Genomic DNA, 16995 nt, shown 5'->3' on the forward strand with positions numbered 1-16995 from the left:
AGCATCCCAGGGAGAGACCCACTTTTCTTATAGTATTTTTGTAGGTAGCCTTAGTTAGCCAAGAGCTGTCTAATGGAAAGTCATGGAGGATAAGTTAATCACTTCTGTTGTTTTTAAAGTTTGAACCGTTAATTGGTAGCTTCTTATGTAACTGACAGAACAACCAGGAAGTATTCTCCATTACTAATGCCATAAAATTAAATTATCAGCCACACTGTGACCTCACCCCTCACTCTACCACCGCACCATCCACTCCTACAAATTTTGAATTAAATAGACTGTGCAGATATTTATTTAATTTAACTGTCAGTAAGTATTTATATTTCTTTAACAGCTGGCTGGAAGCTGAACCATGTTTTTGTTTGTTTGTTTAATCAATGAGGAAAAAAAGGTAAAGAAGGAGGGAGTGGGAACCCAACCAACTTGGAGCCAGCTGTCCTTCAAAAGGGACCGCTGAGGAGGTGATGTTTCATCTCAGAAACATAAACAGAAGGAAGCTTGTCACAATTAAGTTAGAATCGAGGCACTAATTAGGTCATATGCAGTATAATGGAGATTTAAATTTGGTAAATATTGATCCTAAATGACTTGAATCTCTTTATGCATCTTAAATTAATCTTAACATAAACCAAAGTGCTGGAGTTCTTTTCAAAGTAAAATTTACTCATATCTGTATCCTAAGAGAAATGAGATTGGAAACCACAAGGATTACATTTCCCAGGAATGTGTATAAAAGACCATGGCCCTGGAGCTGTGCTATCTGTATTTCTGCAGTGTTGCTTGAGGCCAGTCAGTTCACACAGACCAGCAGCAGATCTCTGAGGAATCCTGGGCAAGATTACACGCACAAACACACATACACACACACATACTCACTCACTCTCTCTTTCTCTCTTATATAAACAGACCCAAAGCGTTATCGACTCCAAGATTTTAAGATCTACTTTTTAAGGTTGATTGCATAACTGGAAAAGTGTATTCAAAATATTTGAAAAAAATGATAATTAATCTACCAGGGACTGCAGCTCTCATTCAGTCCACCTCTGTCAGGGCTAACTGAAAATCCAGATTGCCGTTGAGGGCATGGAGAAATAAACAGTTCCTGATACTTCACAGAAGAGGAATTTATTTAATGCTGCTAAGGGAGTTAGTGATTGCCCAGTTTACTTTGAGACCATCTATGTCATTAAAAAAAAAATACATTCTTGTCAAATGATTTAAACTTGAGCTCTTGTTTTTAATGTAAAAATGATAAACTTATATTATCTTCTTAAAGTTTTATTATTTTTTTAAACAGCTGTCATCAGAAAGGCAAAAAAAAGTATACCTCACTTAAAATAGGTAAATGATTTCCCCAGGAGGGAAATTTTGTCACAGCGAATTAGTGGATAGACCAGGAAATATTTTGATGATGGAATGAATGGCATCTTAAATTTTATATCAGAATCACAGAACTGGAAATGACCTGTTGAGTCTACTGATCAGGGATATCCCTAGAAGACATTATTTCTCTTAACAGTCTGACAATCAAAATATAAATTAAGGAAATAAACTAGCTGGGCTGCTCACTTTGTAGATAAGAGGATTGAGGCTTCTATGAAGCCACTAAAGAGACCATAGATGAGATACAGGATGTATGTCAGAGGAGGAACCAACGAAAATCGTCAATGAATAGAATGTAGAAGGAGAGCAAAAGGGATCAGGGATGACTTCTAAGTTTTGATTTCACCAGTTGCAGGTGGTGATGATGTCATTCTTGAGATGGTGAAGACTGGGAGAACAGGTTGGGGAGGTGGTGGGACACAGGGGTCTACTGTGGATGCTGTCCAGGACGCCATTAACTAAGTGCAGATGTCAAATAAGTGGTAGAATTTGTGAATCTAGAAGCTCAGGGGAGCTCAGGGATGGAAATAAAAAATGGAGAGGACTTGGATGGAGAAGAGAAGCAGGCCCAAGACTCATCTCTCTGTAGGGAGAAGTTCTAGCAGGAAAATCAATCACAAGGCTCATAATTTTGAGTTCCTCTAGTATCTTTATTTGTTTAGAGTTGTAAATTCCTAGAATAAAAAATACACTCATATTCAAACATATGGTTCCAATATATGACCAAAAGTATATTCTGAGGTCAAATGTTGATGAATTTTTGATTAATCACTTTAGGATTATTTTCAATCAGTGCAAATTGGAAGCTAGCTATATTCATATTTCATATCCAATAGGAACAAGTCCAGGGAATTTGGCAAACATTTAGTAAATGGCTTCAGAATCTGGCATCCTGTACTTGTGTGCTAGTATGCCACTTAATTCGGTGTGCAATCTTTGACAAATAAGTATGGTCTGAGCTGTGGGTTCCGAGACATAAAATGGCATTGAAGGGAAGCATTGAAACAACTTAAGGTAAAATACCTGAAACAATTCCTAGCACACAATGAGAGCTCAACAAGAGGAAGCTATTATTATTTAGATAAGGCATGTTCTCCAGGGACATTACAATCTAGTGACAGGAGCCAGACACAACCAGAAAATGCCAGCAGGAAGTTTACAAAGTGAGAAGATTTGATATGGACAGAAACTTCATTGCGTGATTGTGCATGCATGCTAAGTCGCATCAGTTGTGTCCCACTCTTTGCGACCCCATGGACTGTAGCTGGCCAGGCTCCACTGTCCATGGGATTCTCCAGGCAAGAATACTGGAATGGGTTGCCATGCCCTCCTCCAGCGGATCTTGCCGACCCAAGGATGAAACCCCAATCTCTTATGTCTCCTGCATTGGTAGGACTCTTTTACCACTTGCACCACTCTGGCTTTTATTCCCTTCCAGGCAACAGGGGTCAGAAGGATGGTTCCAACCTCCTCTGCCCTCCTGTGTGGCAGCCCAGCTCTAGCCCTTGAAGAACTGTTTCTGGCTACGAGGAGACACTGACCCTCAGGACCTGGAGCCAGGGACTACTGGCTGGCCCTGTCTTGGTCCCTTTCTTCCCTTGGGTGTGTCTGCCTTCCCCCCTGCCCTCCCCTTACTGGCCTGAGTTTCCTCTCAACTAGAACCCTCCCAGTAGAAATCTTTCAAGTCACATGTGGTTTCCTGACATGATGCTGTGTTGCTAATTAGTAGTTTTGGTTCCTTCTCTGGCCTGGGGTTTCCAATAACAAAGGCTGTGGCATCCAGAGGATATATTCTTTGATCCAGGTCTCATTGCTGTGTTGGAGTCCTTCCAGGTGAGCCTGATATATAGCTACCTTGCCTGGAGTTGCTGAGTGCAAATGAAGGTTGTTTGGGGACCTGAGCTGAAGCCACTGTTTGCATGGTCTGTATTGGTCTAAGGGGCTCCCTCTACTTTTGTAGGCTTAGATTCCATCTCCTATGATGGCATGGGGACATTTGTCCCTGCAGGATGTGGGTACTTGACTTCAATGAGTCCAGTACCCACATTTAATTCACTGTGGATCCTGAAATGTTTCCTTCTTCTACTCTTCGTATTAGAGTAACCTCAGTAGCCAAAAGATCAAATCTAATCAAGAGATGAGATGTGCTTCCTGCCTTGGTGGTGGCAGTGGTGGTGGTTTAGTCACTAAGTTGTGTTCGACCCTTATGACCCCACGGGCTGCAACATGCCAGGCTTCCCTGTTCACGGGGTTTCCCAGGCAAGAATACTGCAGTGGGTTGCCATTTCCTTCTCCAAAGGATCTTCCTGACTTAGGGATAGAACCCATGTCTCCAGCATTGCAGGTGGATTCTTTACCACTGAGACGCCAGGGAAGAATTGCTTCTTGCCTTAATTTTGCTCTAAAGGCAAAGGCAGAATGCAGTATATTGCTTGGTGTGTCTCATTAATAGTTCAATTTCTTGGGTGTTGAGTCCCAAGGCAATAGGTGATCTATGTGTGCAGGGATTTATGGGATTGAAGAATCACATCAGCAACAACAGAGATCTCTAAATGCAAAATGCTAGTAAACAATACCTCAAAAGTTTATTTAAAACAGTAGGTACTCTGCATAATGAATTTCTAAAATGCTCTCTTTAAATTATTACTTTGGAATTGATTAACCCTGTGCTTCAGGTCCTCAGCCTTGGCCAGTTTCTTTCCTTTTCTTTTTTTAAAATTTTTAGAAGAGCATAGTTGACTAACAACGTTGTATAAGTTTCAGGTGTACAGCAAAGTGAATCAGTTATACATATACATATATCCACTCTTTAGATTCTTTCCCCCTGTAGATCATTACAGAGTACTGAGCAGAGTTCCTTGTGCTATACAGTAGGTCCTTAATAGTTATCTATTTTATATACAGTAGATGTCAATCCCAATCTCTCAAAATATATCTTCTCCTCTTACTGGTAAACATGTTTGTTTTCTATGTCTGTAACTCTATTTCTGCTTTGTAAATAAGTTCATTTTGGCATGTGCTGTGTAACATGTGGGATCTTAGTTACCAGACTAGGGATCAAACTCTTCCCCCGTGCAGTGGGAGCTCAGAGCCCTAACCACTGCACCACCAGGGATTCCTCTTGACCAGTTTCTTTTTATTTCTTACTCTGAGCTTTCCAATTTCCACCCTGAGCCTGAAACACAAAAATTAAGCATCTCTGTGTTCCAGGGAAATTAAGTCCAGCCTTGCTTCCTACCACCAAACAGGAGCCGACGATGATCTTCTCATGAGGTCAGAACACAGCGAGAGGCAAAAGTGGGTTTATTGCAAAGGTAGGTTTAAGCTTGAGGGACTTTTTCTGGAACAGACCCTTCACAAGGCCCTGCACCTGATTTTGTACTTGTAATTTTGCATTTTTTTTTAAAGGGCCAGAAATTATAGGGGTTCAAGAGTAACCAGGGCGCTATCTAAGGGAAGTGTTGGGAGAAAGGTCCCAAGGTGTAGGTCACTGCTGGTGGAATTTGACATGATGCACTGGACATTTACAACTATTGTTGTTGCTTAGTCGCAAAGTCTTGTCCAACTCTTTGTGATGTCATGGATTGTAGCCCACTAGGCTCCTCTAACCAGGGGATTTTCCAGGCAACAGTACTGGAGTGGATTGCCATTTCCTTCTCCAGGGGATCTTCCTGACTGAGGGATCAAACCCAAGTCTCCTGAATTGGCAGGCAGACTCTTTACCACTGAGCCATCTGGGAAGACCTTACAACCATTGCTGGGTACAAAATGGAAGTGGGTTTTGATGGAGTGTTGGAAAAACAAGTGTACCTAAAATGTAGACTGTGAGTAGGGCTGAACATCAATCTGGTCACCTAGAGGAGGCCCCAAAGTTCTCTTAGGTCCTTGATCTTACCCCTATGTGACCCAGATCCTACTTGAGGGGATTTGTATTTAAGAGTTTCCTGTTCTCTTCACATCCCATTCAGGGTTCTTGTTATATTGTTGAAGTTTTTGTGGTTTTTGTTTAATCCTGGCTGTTTCCCCAGGACTCTGGCCAAGTTCCTAGATCCATCCTACCTGCATGGAGGGCAGGGAATGTAAATGGTAATAGATTTCACACAACATTGTAAATGCTTTATGGACTGTGTGTTACAGGGAGTAACTGAGCTGTAAAATTGGAATTAAATCTATGTGTTTACAGAAATGTGCCAATTGCAAAATTCTGCTTTCTAAATACAGCCTTTGTGACGCAGAGCTTTGGGTACACAGAGGGTGGTTCAGAAGTGGGAACTCAGGGATGTTTCTGGCAGCCTCCTGTGAGCGTCTGGGACAACATCTTGGTCCCATTTTCTTCGCGGCACTTAGAAATGACTCTTCTTGTAGGGTATGCATCTTCTTTATCTTCTTTATCAATGCATTCCTTGTCAAATGCTCCTCATGTGGTCCCTTCCATGTGAGCATGAAGTGTCCCTCCCTCTGAGGTGAAAATGGGGCCATCAGCACTGCTCCTCAGAAGGCACATGCCTTGTGAGTGATAGTGATGAGCCCCACCAGCTGGCATGGGCTCCACCCCCTTCACTGACAAGCCATCTGGAAATAGCTGTCTGAGTCAATTTTACCATAGCAGGAGGAAGCAGCTTCCTTCCTTCCCTTCTTCCTTCCTCTTTCCCCTTTTTACCTTTGTCTCTGACTCCTTCTCTTCTTGACTTCTTCCTTCCTGTGGTTCTCCTTTCTGAATGGTCTACTCCCATATCCTACTCCTACTTCACAAATCATTCCATCATTAATTCAGTCATTAATTAGTTTCATGAGCAGTATGTAAAATAAAAGAGGATTCTGCCAGCTCCACTGGACCCGGTGGACCCCCACCCCCAGCCCCACCTAATACACACACATCATAGGAGAGGGAGGTAGCTTGCTGCTGCTGCTGCTGCTAAGTTGCTTCAGTCGTGTCTGACTCTGTGCGACCCCATAGATGGCAGCCCACCAGGCTCCCCTGTCCCTGGGATTCTCCAGGCAAGAATACTGGAGTGGGTTGCCATTTCCTTCTCCAATGCATGAAAGGTGAAAGTGAAGTCGCTCAGCCGTGTCCGACTCCTAGCGACCCCATGGACTGCAGCCTACCAGGCTCCCCTGTCCATGGGATTTTCCAGGCAAGAGTACTGAAGTGGGGTGCCATTTCCTTCTCCAGAAGATCTTCCCGACGCAGGGATCAAACCTAGGTCTCCTGCGTTGCAGGCAGACGCTTTACCCTCTGAGCCACGAGGGAAGCCCTAACAAGGGCAATATAAGAATTCAAATATACATAATATGTGCCCACTAAGTGGTCAGTTAGTTCAGTCGCTCAGTTGTGTCTGACTCTTTGTGACCCCATGGACTGCAGCACCCCAGGCTTCCCTGTCCATCACCAGCTCCCAGAGCCTGCTCAAACTCATGTGCATCAAGTTGGTGATACCATCCAATCATATCATCATCTGCTGACCGCTTCTCCTCCTGCCTTCGATCTTTCCCAGCATCAGAGTCTTTTTCAGTGAGTCAGTTCTTTGCATCAGGTGGCCAAAGTATGGGAGTTTCATCTTCAGCATCAGTCCTTCCAATGAATATTCAGGACTGATTTCCTTTAGGATGGACTGGTTGGATCTTCTTGCAGTCCAATGGACTCTCAAGAGTCTTCACCAACATCACAGTTCAAAAGCATCAATTCTTCAGCACTCAGCTTTCTTTATAGTCCAACTCTCACATCCATACATGGCTACTGGAAAAACCATAACTTTGACTAGACAGACCCTTTGTTGGCGAAAGAATATCTCTGCTTTTTAATATACTGTCTAGGTTTGTCATAGCTTTTTTCCAAGGAGCAAGCATCTTTTAATTTCATGACTGCAGTCACCATCTGCAGTGATTTTTGAGCCCCCCAAAATAGTCTCTCATTGTTTCCATTGTTTCCCTCTCTATTTGCCATGAAGTGATGAGACATGATGCCATGATCGTCATTTTTTGAATGTTGAGTTTCAAGCGAACTTCTTCACTCTGCTCTTTCACCTTCATCAAGAGGCTCTTTAGTTCCTGTTCGCTTTCTGCCATAAGGGTGGTGTCATCTGCATATCTGAGGTTATTGATATTTCTCGCGGCAATCTTGATTTCAGCTTGTGCTTCATCCAGCCCGGTATTTTGCATGATGTACTCTGCATATAAGTTAAGTAAGCATGGTGACAATATACAGCCTTGATGTACTCCTTTCCCAATTTGGAACCAGTCCATTGTTCCATGTCTGATTCTAACTGTTGCTTCTTGACCTGCATATGAATTTCTCAGGAGGCAAGTAAGGTGGTCTGGTAGTCCCATCTCTTTAAGAATTTTCCAGAATTTGTTGTAATCCACACAGTCTAAGGCTTTGGTGTATTCAATAAAGCAGAAGTAGATGTTTATCTGGAATTCTCTTTTTCTATGATCCAATGGATGTTGGCAATTTGATCACTGGTTCCTCTGCCTTTTCTAAATCCAGCTTGAACATCTGGAAGTTCACGATTCACATACTGTTGAAGCCTGGCTTGAAGAATTTTGAGCATTACTTGGCTAGCGTGTGAGATGAGTGCAATTGTGTGGTAGTTTGAACAATCTTTGGTATTGCCCTTCTTTGGGATTGGAATGAAAACACCTTTTCCAGTCCTGTGGCCACTGCTGAGTTTTCCAAATTTGCTGGCATATTGAGTGCAGCACTGTCACAGCATCATCTTTTAGGATTTGAAATAGCTCAACTGGAATTCCGTCACCTCCACTAGCTTTGTTCGTAGTGATGCTTCCTAAGGCCTACTTTACTTCGCATTCTAGGATGTCTGGCTCTAGGTGAGTGATCACACCATCGTGGTTATCTGGGTCATGAAGATCTTTTTTGTATAGTTCTTCTGTGTATTCTTGCCACCTCTTCTTAATATCTTCTGCTTCTGTTAGGTCTAGGCCATTTCTGTCATTTTTTGTGCCCATCTTTGCACAAAATACTCCTTTGGTATACATTGTTATTATTCGGACACCTGTTCCCAGTAGCTCCTATACTCAGGAATGAGTTCTGCTACCTGTGTTTCTGATGGATACAGACTGATAGGAAATAAATGAATCAGTATTTCAGAAATTGGCACAAAACAATGAGAGGTTCAGCTCAGAGACCATGTTGGACTGGTCTAGGTTCATGATTCAGTGAAGACCAAGCCATCAAAGTTCATGTGCTGGGAACCAAGGTAATGAACTAGGATTGAAATAGGAGATGGTTGGGCCTCTCAGAGAGCTGAATGTCATTTTCCTGGGGTCTTGTGGGTTCTGAGCACACAGGAGCAGAGTTCCAGGCTGAGAAAATGACAGTGGAATATGCACAACATGATCTGAGAAACACTAAAAACCATACCCCACCCTAAAGCGTTTCTCTCAGCTGTTGGTAGCTATAATACAAGCATGGCACTGTCTTGAAATGTAGAAGCAGGAAACTTACAGGCATCTTTTTAGTACTTCTAAAGTTTTGATAATTGCCACTCTCGAGTCCAGGCTGTCCCCTGGCACTTGTGCTCTGTATATTTTCCTAGCCTCATCTGCTATCAGAGTGTTCATCTCTGAGTTCTGTTTTCTCTCTGCTGACTGTAAATAACACTAAGAAACAACCTGGCAATCCAGTCCCTGTGAGTAGATTAACAACTGAGAATAAGAATAATAACACTAAAAGTACTTACTGTGTACCAGGAACGTTATATTACTTCTAATCTAGATGATAATTCTGCATGGTAACCTTAAATATATATATGTATGTGGGTGGGTGGGGGGTATATATATATATATATATATACTGTCATGTACATGAGGAAATTGAGGCTCAAACAGACAATAAACTCAGGCAATTTATGCACCTCCATGTTGAAGCCAAAGGGAGACTAGTTCTCCATTAAGATGTCAAGGAATCCTCTGGTGGTCCAGTGGTTAAGACTGTGCTTCCACCAGAGGGATGTGAGTTCAATTCCTTGTTGGGAAACTAGGATTCCACATGCCATGTAGCACAGCCAAAAATAAACAAAACAAAACAAAAAAGATGTTATCAAATGATAAGCAAAAAGGTATGACCATGAGGCATTCACAGGGGCAACAGCTGTTCCAGAAAGGATGTTGTCAGTGTGGGATACAGGCAAGCCACTCAGTCCTCAGATGCGTGTACCACCCTGGGGTCTGCTAAGTCCCAGCAATTAAACAGGGAGTGCTGGCAGGGGCTTTTGTATTGTTGATGCCCACACTATTTGGTTTACCCAACCAGGTGAGAGCGGCCTGGGACTCTGGGGTATAACTTGATGGCCAAGAGGCTGGTGCCAGGTCAAAGTGCTTAAATCAGACCCTGAATCTGCTACTCATGGGGAGCGTGAGTTTGAGTAATTTGATAAACACTGCTGCCCCTCAGTTTCTTTATCTGTCAAATGTGAATAATAATTATACCTGTACTTCATCAAGGTATTGAGAGGATTAAATGAGTGAATGTATTAAAACACGTAATAAAGAGCCTTTGTGTCCTTAGTTGCTCAGTCGTGTCCAACTCTTTGTGACCCCACGGACTGAAGCCCACCAGGCTCCTCTGTCCACGGGGTGTCTCCAGGCAAGAATACTGGAGTGTGTTGCTCACAGGGATCGAATCTAGGTCTCCCGCATTGCAGGTGGATTCTTTACCAGCTGAGCTACCAGGGAAGCCCTAATAGAGAGCCTAACATGTAATAAATACCCAATAAACGTAAGCTTTTAATATAATTTTGTGTCTTCATATAACATATATAGTGGTTCTCACGCATGTGTGTTAATTTGCTTCAGTTATGTCCAACTCTTTGCATCCCCATGGACTGTAGCCCACCAGGCTCCTCTGTCCATAGGGATTCTCCAGCCAAGAATACTGGAGTGGGTTGCCATGCCCTCCTCCAGGGGATCTTCCCAACGCAGAGATCAAACACATGTCCTATGTCTCCTGCATTGGCAAGAGGGTTCTTTACCACTAGTGCCACCTGGGAAGCACATCATGGGTCTCAATTTGGGGCAATTTCATACCTACCCCATAGAGTGTTGGGAAATGTCTGGAGACAATTTTATTTGTCACACCTTGGGGGGCAAGTATGCCTAGTGTCTGATTGATAAAAACCTGGGGTGCTAAACATCCTGCTATACACAGGACAGGCCCCTACAAAAAAAAGAATTATCCAGCCCAAATGTTCATAGTGCTGAGGTTCATAAAAACCAAACCATGTGGATCTTCCATTGTTTACCAAGAAGTTGGTGAGATATTTGGTCCAACATGAGATTGGAAAAGCTGGACTCAAGAGGTTGGCAGACAGCCTCTTTGGTATGGATAAGCCAGGCTGCTGCACCTACATCATTCTGACCCAGTTTTTAAATTTTGCTTTCAGGATTGGTTAATCCATTGCACATATTATCAAGCCATAGTCAACTACTTTGACTCCTGTGCTTTTCCTCTTTCTTTATAAAAAAGATAACCAGCTTCTGAAAGACCAATGAATAACCACAAGGAAATAAAATAGGCCACAATAATTCCTGAGGTTGGATAGGCCTCCTTGCATTTATGCAAGTCCCCTACCACCATGGTTTTACTCATTAAACTTGCAGAAGGCTTTATAATATCCTATATGCATGAGTTTTTTTGAGACCTTCCCTCCACCTGGAGTCCTCTGTTCTCCTTGCACCCTACCCCTAGCTGGTGGCCAAGAGGATGGGTGCTTGACTATTGAAATTGGAATTTTTTTTTCTCTCTTAAAGTATGGCTTGCACTTCACCTGCTGTAACTTCACCACAGCACTTGGATATTGTCTCTCCCTCCTCTAAACTTCTCAGTCACGGTCCAATTGTACTTTGACCTAAATTGAAGAGCAAAGACTATCTTGTTTTCCCTTATATCTTCCAGATTTTTTAATTTCAGAGGCTCAGGATGTGCTTGACTAGGTAGACAGCCATATGGATCCTGACTGGAGTATTCCCTCACTGCAAGCTAAACGCAAGATTCAAGCCCAAGGACACCCATACCCAGGTCTGATCTTCTACTAGCCATTTTCATGATATCAATTGTCTCTCTCTGATGAAACCATTTTCTCTGAGTCCTTGGGAAAACATCCCAGGCGTGTACAATAAAGGTCACCATTCAAGACACGGGAATGTCCAGCTGAATTTATGTTTTTACCCTCCAGGACCAGGGAACTAAACTCCAAATAGGGTGGGGCCCAGAAATAAGGGGAGATTGTGGTGTGAATGCCAACAATTTAGAGCCTTGGGCCCCCTGTTTCTGATGGAGCCAAAGGGCACTGCCCAATCTCTATAGAACTGTTGTTAATGGCCGAAGGGTGTCATCTGAGTGTCAAAGGAAAGTTCACATTTCCATGGAGGGCCCAGAGGCCAAGGGAGAGGTCAGATGCCTCTGTGGGGCTTTTGTCTGCTTGCTCTTTGTTAAAACCCACATGCGGGCCTATTTTGATCTCGCACATATCTGCATGTGTTTCTGGGTGGATGAAAATGCAGTGCAGCTGGACCCTGAGTAATGGTTCCGGCCTTCAACGAGCTCCTCGGAGGAGCAGTTTAGACAGGGTTGCATTCTGCTCTCAATTTCCAATTTGGCAAAGGAAACTGCATATTCATCTCATCAAATAAGGGAAGAGTTAAGGGCGTTGCCACCAAATTCCTATCCTTTCCCACATGTGCGAGTCATGAAGGAAGAGTTCTGTGCTTGTCTGTGATGCCAGCTCATGACTTAGGTGTGCTAATGCCAGGCTAGTCCCTGGTACATAGTAGATATTGTTTCTAACTTTTTATTATGGAAAATTCCAAGCATGTACAAAGATAGAATATATAAGAAGGTGTCAGGCATGTAAAAATGGACCTATCACTCAGTTTCATCATCTGTGTCCTCATGTATCGTGTTAGATATACTCACTTCCTCCACCCTATCTTGCATTATTTTGAAGCAAATTCCAGAATCATAGAATTTCTTCCATAAACAGCTTTGTATGAATCTCTAAAAGAAGAGTCTTTAAAAAACAATAACAAAAACACCATAGCTACAATACCATGATCACATCTAAAAAAATAGCAGTGAGTCCTTAATATCATCAAATATCTAGCCAGTGTTCAAACTTCAATTTGTCTCATATATGTCATAATTTATTTTTAACATTTCCTTATTTGATTCCAAGTCCAAATAAGGCTCACACACTGACTGGTTGCTGTGTCTCATTGTGCTTCTCTTCATCTCTATATTTCCCTCTCCCCTCTCATTCTCTCTCTCTCCTTCTTCTCTGTCTCTTCCCTTCAAGAAACTGGGTTATTAACAAGGGTTGTTAACCATATACAGTTTCTCCAGTCTAGAGTTTTCTGACTTCATCCCAGTGGTATCATTGTGCATATTTCTTTGTCTTCTGGTTTTCCTGTCAATTGGCAGTTGGATCTTGAGCTTAATCAGCTTCAGGTCTGATTGGTTTTTTTTTTTTTTTGGTAGATCTTCTTTATAGATGCTGTATTCTTCCACCAGGAAGCATATAGTATCTGGTTTCTCTTTTCGTGATATTAGCAGCCATTGACAATCAATTTGCAGATACATTAATTCACTGCTGCTGCTGCTGCTGCTGCTGCTGCTGCTAAGTCGCTTCAGTCGTGTCCAACTCTGTGTGACCCCATAGACGGCAGCCCACCAGGCTCTTCCGTCCCTGGGATTCTCCAGGCAAGAACACTGGAGTGGGTTGCCGTTTCCTTCTCCAATGCATGAGAGTGAAGAGTGAAAGTGAAGTTGCTCAGTTGTGTCCAACTCTTCGTAACCCTATGGACTGCAGCCTACCAGGCTCCTCCATCCATGGGAATTTCCAGGCAAGAATACTGGAGTGGGTTGCCATTGCCTTCTTTGATTAATTCACTAGAAGTTACAAAATGGTGATGATGATATTCTACCATTTTGTCTTCATTTGTTAGCTGTAATATTTCTGTAAAGAGGAGAGAAACTTTTCTGCTACTTGGTTAACCAGTGCAATTGTCCATGTAGGAAAAGTAGAATAAATGCTTGATTTCCCCCTTATTTACCAGTGGTATAAAAGAAAAGAAGTGATTCACTAGCCTTCTTCAAGTGTCTCCAATTGTTATCTATTAGAATCAACATAAATTCATGAATTTAAATATTGGAGGAATTTTAGTTTATTGTCATTACTATCATTATTGATTTTCACACTGTCCCATCCTTGGCCAGTGGGAGCCTCTTAAGGTTGATATGATCTGAGTAATGTTTGGTAACTTTCTATCTGGTGTGACAAGATGTTCTAGCAACGTCTTGTACATTTCCTGCTCTAATTCTGAAATCACTTGTTGCTTCAAGGCACTTTGCTCCTTTTAGTGGGAAATGGTGTTTTTGGAGCTCACTCTGGGCACAAAGGTAATCTATGATAACTGTTTACTCATTTCTAGACTTTTTAGCAGATGGAGCTAGAAAATAAGCTCATTTCTCCAAGTCATAAGTTTTAGGAGTTCATATAAATATTTCCAATTCAAGTTCAGGATTATAGGGATTTTGTTTAAATTCTTCAATCCTATATCTCCTTTTCCCCAAAGTTGAGAATCATGGTTTTTAAAGACACTGGGGATTATCATGTAATTATGCATTTGTTCTATCACACGACACACACACACATACATCTCAGAAAAACTAGCAACATTTCCATCAACAATATGATTTCTGAAAAGAGTTTAACTGGATGTTGTTTTTCTCCTTGTAGTTCTATTTGTCCCGAAGATACATCCTCCCAGGGGCCTGAAGTCAAGCTGAAGTTTTCAAGTCCCACGGAATAGTTCCTCTCCCTGTGGTTATGTAAACTGCATTGACACTTAGAATCCTTTGTTTCATTTCCTTTTCCAGGTTTACTTTTTTTTTTAGCTTGTAATTTTATAAAACATTTATATGGTTTGAAAGCCAAGTCTACAAAACCAATTATGCTTATAGCAGTTTGGTTTCTATTTTATATCTTCTTCAACCCTATTTCTTCCTATGTCTTATAGGTAATCATTTGTTTTTAAATTTCATATTTATTCCTCTATTGTTTATTTTAAAAGTTACATATAGGACTTCCCTATTCGGTTGCTCCTGAGCATATAGGACTTCCTTGGTGGTACAGTGGATGGGAAACCACCTGCCAATGCAGGGAATACAGGTTCAATCCCTGGTCTGGGAAGATTCCACATGCCATGGATCAACTAAGCCTGTGTGGCACAACTACTGAGCCTATGCTCTAGAGCCTGTGCTCTGCAAAAAGAAAAGCCACTGCAATGACAAATCTGTGCACTGCAATGAAAAGTAGCATTGGCTCGCTGCAACTAGAGAAAGGCTAAGCAAAGCAACGAATACTCAGCACAGCTAAAAAAAAAAAAAAAAATTTACATGTACACATATACTCATGCCCAGTGCTTAGCTGCTTCAGTCATGTCCAACTCTTTGTGACTCTATGGACTGTAGCCTGCCAGGCTGCTCTGTCCATGGGGTTTTCCAGGCAAAAATACTGGAATGGGTTGTCATGCTCCACTCCACGCGATCTTCCTGATCCAGGGATCAGGCCGGGTCTCTTAAGTCTCCTGCATTGGCAGGTGGGTTCTTTACCATTGAGCCACTGGGGAAGCCCCCACACACACTCACAAAGATACATGTTTCCATTCCTTAGGCATACAGTTGACTCTTGAACAACCAGGGAGTTAAGAGGGCCCACCCTCCTCGCGGTGGAAAATCTGCATATAACTTCATAGTCAGCCCTCAGAGTCCTTCTTCCTTGTAAGGAGATTCAACTAATCTCCTTGTGAGGGATCGTGTCGTACATGGGCGTATAAGCGGACCCTCGCAGTACAAACTTGGATTGTTCAAGGGTATATATACAATTTTCTCTACTCTGCTTTTTTTGCTTATTATATCTTGGAGATCATTCCATAGTGGAATATGGAGATATTTCTAATTATTATTTTTTTTTAGGCTGTTTGAATTTACTCAATCAGTCCCTTAATGATGGATATTTGAGTTGTTTTATCTTTGTTGGTAAAAATAATAGCTTTTTACTCCTTCTCTCTTCCTCCCTCCCTCCCTCTCTCCCTTTTCTTTCTCTGTCTATTTTCAACAGTTTATCTTTGGAATAGGCTCCTAAAAATGGAATTTCTGAATATAGAGTAGTTAAGAAAATTTTTTTTAACAATCTCAAACTCTTAAAAAATTTCAAATAGAGAACAAAGAACATTTACTTCCTGCACCATTTGAGAGTAAGTTGCTGGCATGACGTCCTAGCACTACTGAATACTTTAGTGTGTATTTCCTATAAACAAAAGGGTTTGCCTCCATAACCACAGTACAATTATCAAAATCATGAAGTTAACATTGGTCCAATACTCCTATCTCATCCTTGGATTCCATTCAATCTTTGCCAATAGTCATCTTTAAAGCAAACAGATTCAGTCCAGAATCATGTGTGATATGTTGGTGTAATATTTCTCTAGTCTCACATTTTGGAACTGTTCTTTCTTTCCTAAGCTTTCATGACCTCAATATGTTTGATGATAACAAGTCAGTTTTGTTGTTGTATGTTTTTCAGTTTGGGTTCGTAGTACTAGTAGCTTTTTTTTTTTTAATGTGTTAATGTTGATCATGTTCTCCTTAATTGGTGTCAGGATCTTGGGGGAGAGGGTGAAGCAGGATGAAGGCAAAGAAATATCTCTAGAAGAGAGGGGCCCATCCCCCTCTGCAAATGTGTTTATCTCACTGTACACAAAGGATCAGGGCCTTCTTTTATGGAGGGTGCGGGTAGGGGAGAGGAAGCCGATTCCCCAGGAAGCTCTGCCAGATAAGAAATCTGTCTCTGTAAACTCGTCTGCTTCTGTGTTTTTGTGTGTTCCTCCTTAGCTTCCTCCTTAGTCCCAGTAAAATTATTTGTAGAGGGGAAAATCCCAGCTTTGTTTCAGCTGAGCTAAGGGAAAAGGAATCGGTCAGGAGAACTGGTCAAGAAAGAGGGGGCTGCTGGGCACCGTGTATGCTCAGTCTGCCCTCCTTAGGAGTCAGACTTGGCAATAGGCCCTTCCATAAAGACGAGAAGAAATCCCATGTGAAACACGGCTGTATGAGATTGGAATTGACATATATACACTATGTAGGAGATGCGCGTTCGATCTTCTGGAGAAGGAAATGGCAACCCACTCTAGTATTCTTGCCTGAGAAATTCCACAAACAGAGGAGGCTGGTGGCCTACTGTCCATGGGGTCACATAGAGCTGGACACAGCTTAGCGACTAAACAATAACAATAGCAACAATGTGTAAACTAGGTAACTAATGAGAACTTACTTATATCACAGGGAACTCCTCTCAATGATCTACCATGGCCTAAACGGGAAGGAAATACAAAAAAGAGGGGATGTATATCTATGGCTGATTCACTTTGTTGTACAGCAGAAAATAACATTGTAAAGCAACTATACTCCAATAAAAAAAAATTTTTTTTTTAGGTGGCTGTATGTAGCAAGCACTTGATGGGTAGCTACTATGTAGACAGTTAAGAACTCCTCCTTTCTCATCATGAGCTCTGTTCATACACCTGCTATAGGCACTA

The 16995-nt window shown here is 42.0% G+C and overlaps 1 long non-coding RNA gene across 1 annotated transcript; it reads left to right on the forward strand.

Annotated features, from left to right (window-relative positions):
- Nucleotides 1-5004: 5004 nt before the first annotated feature.
- On the forward strand, nucleotides 5005-14326 carry LOC145504869 (uncharacterized). Its single transcript, XR_014052559.1, has 4 exons — nucleotides 5005-8600; nucleotides 11297-11419; nucleotides 13059-13242; nucleotides 14139-14326. It is a non-coding gene; the product is annotated as an uncharacterized LOC145504869 (long non-coding RNA).
- The last annotated feature ends 2669 nt before the right edge of the window (nucleotides 14327-16995 follow it).

The sequence above is a fragment of the Giraffa tippelskirchi genome, chromosome 5, assembly GCF_054371585.1.
Source record: "Giraffa tippelskirchi isolate mGirTip1 chromosome 5, T2T-mGirTip1v1.2.pri, whole genome shotgun sequence".
NCBI classification, from domain to species: Eukaryota; Metazoa; Chordata; class Mammalia; order Artiodactyla; family Giraffidae; genus Giraffa; species Giraffa tippelskirchi.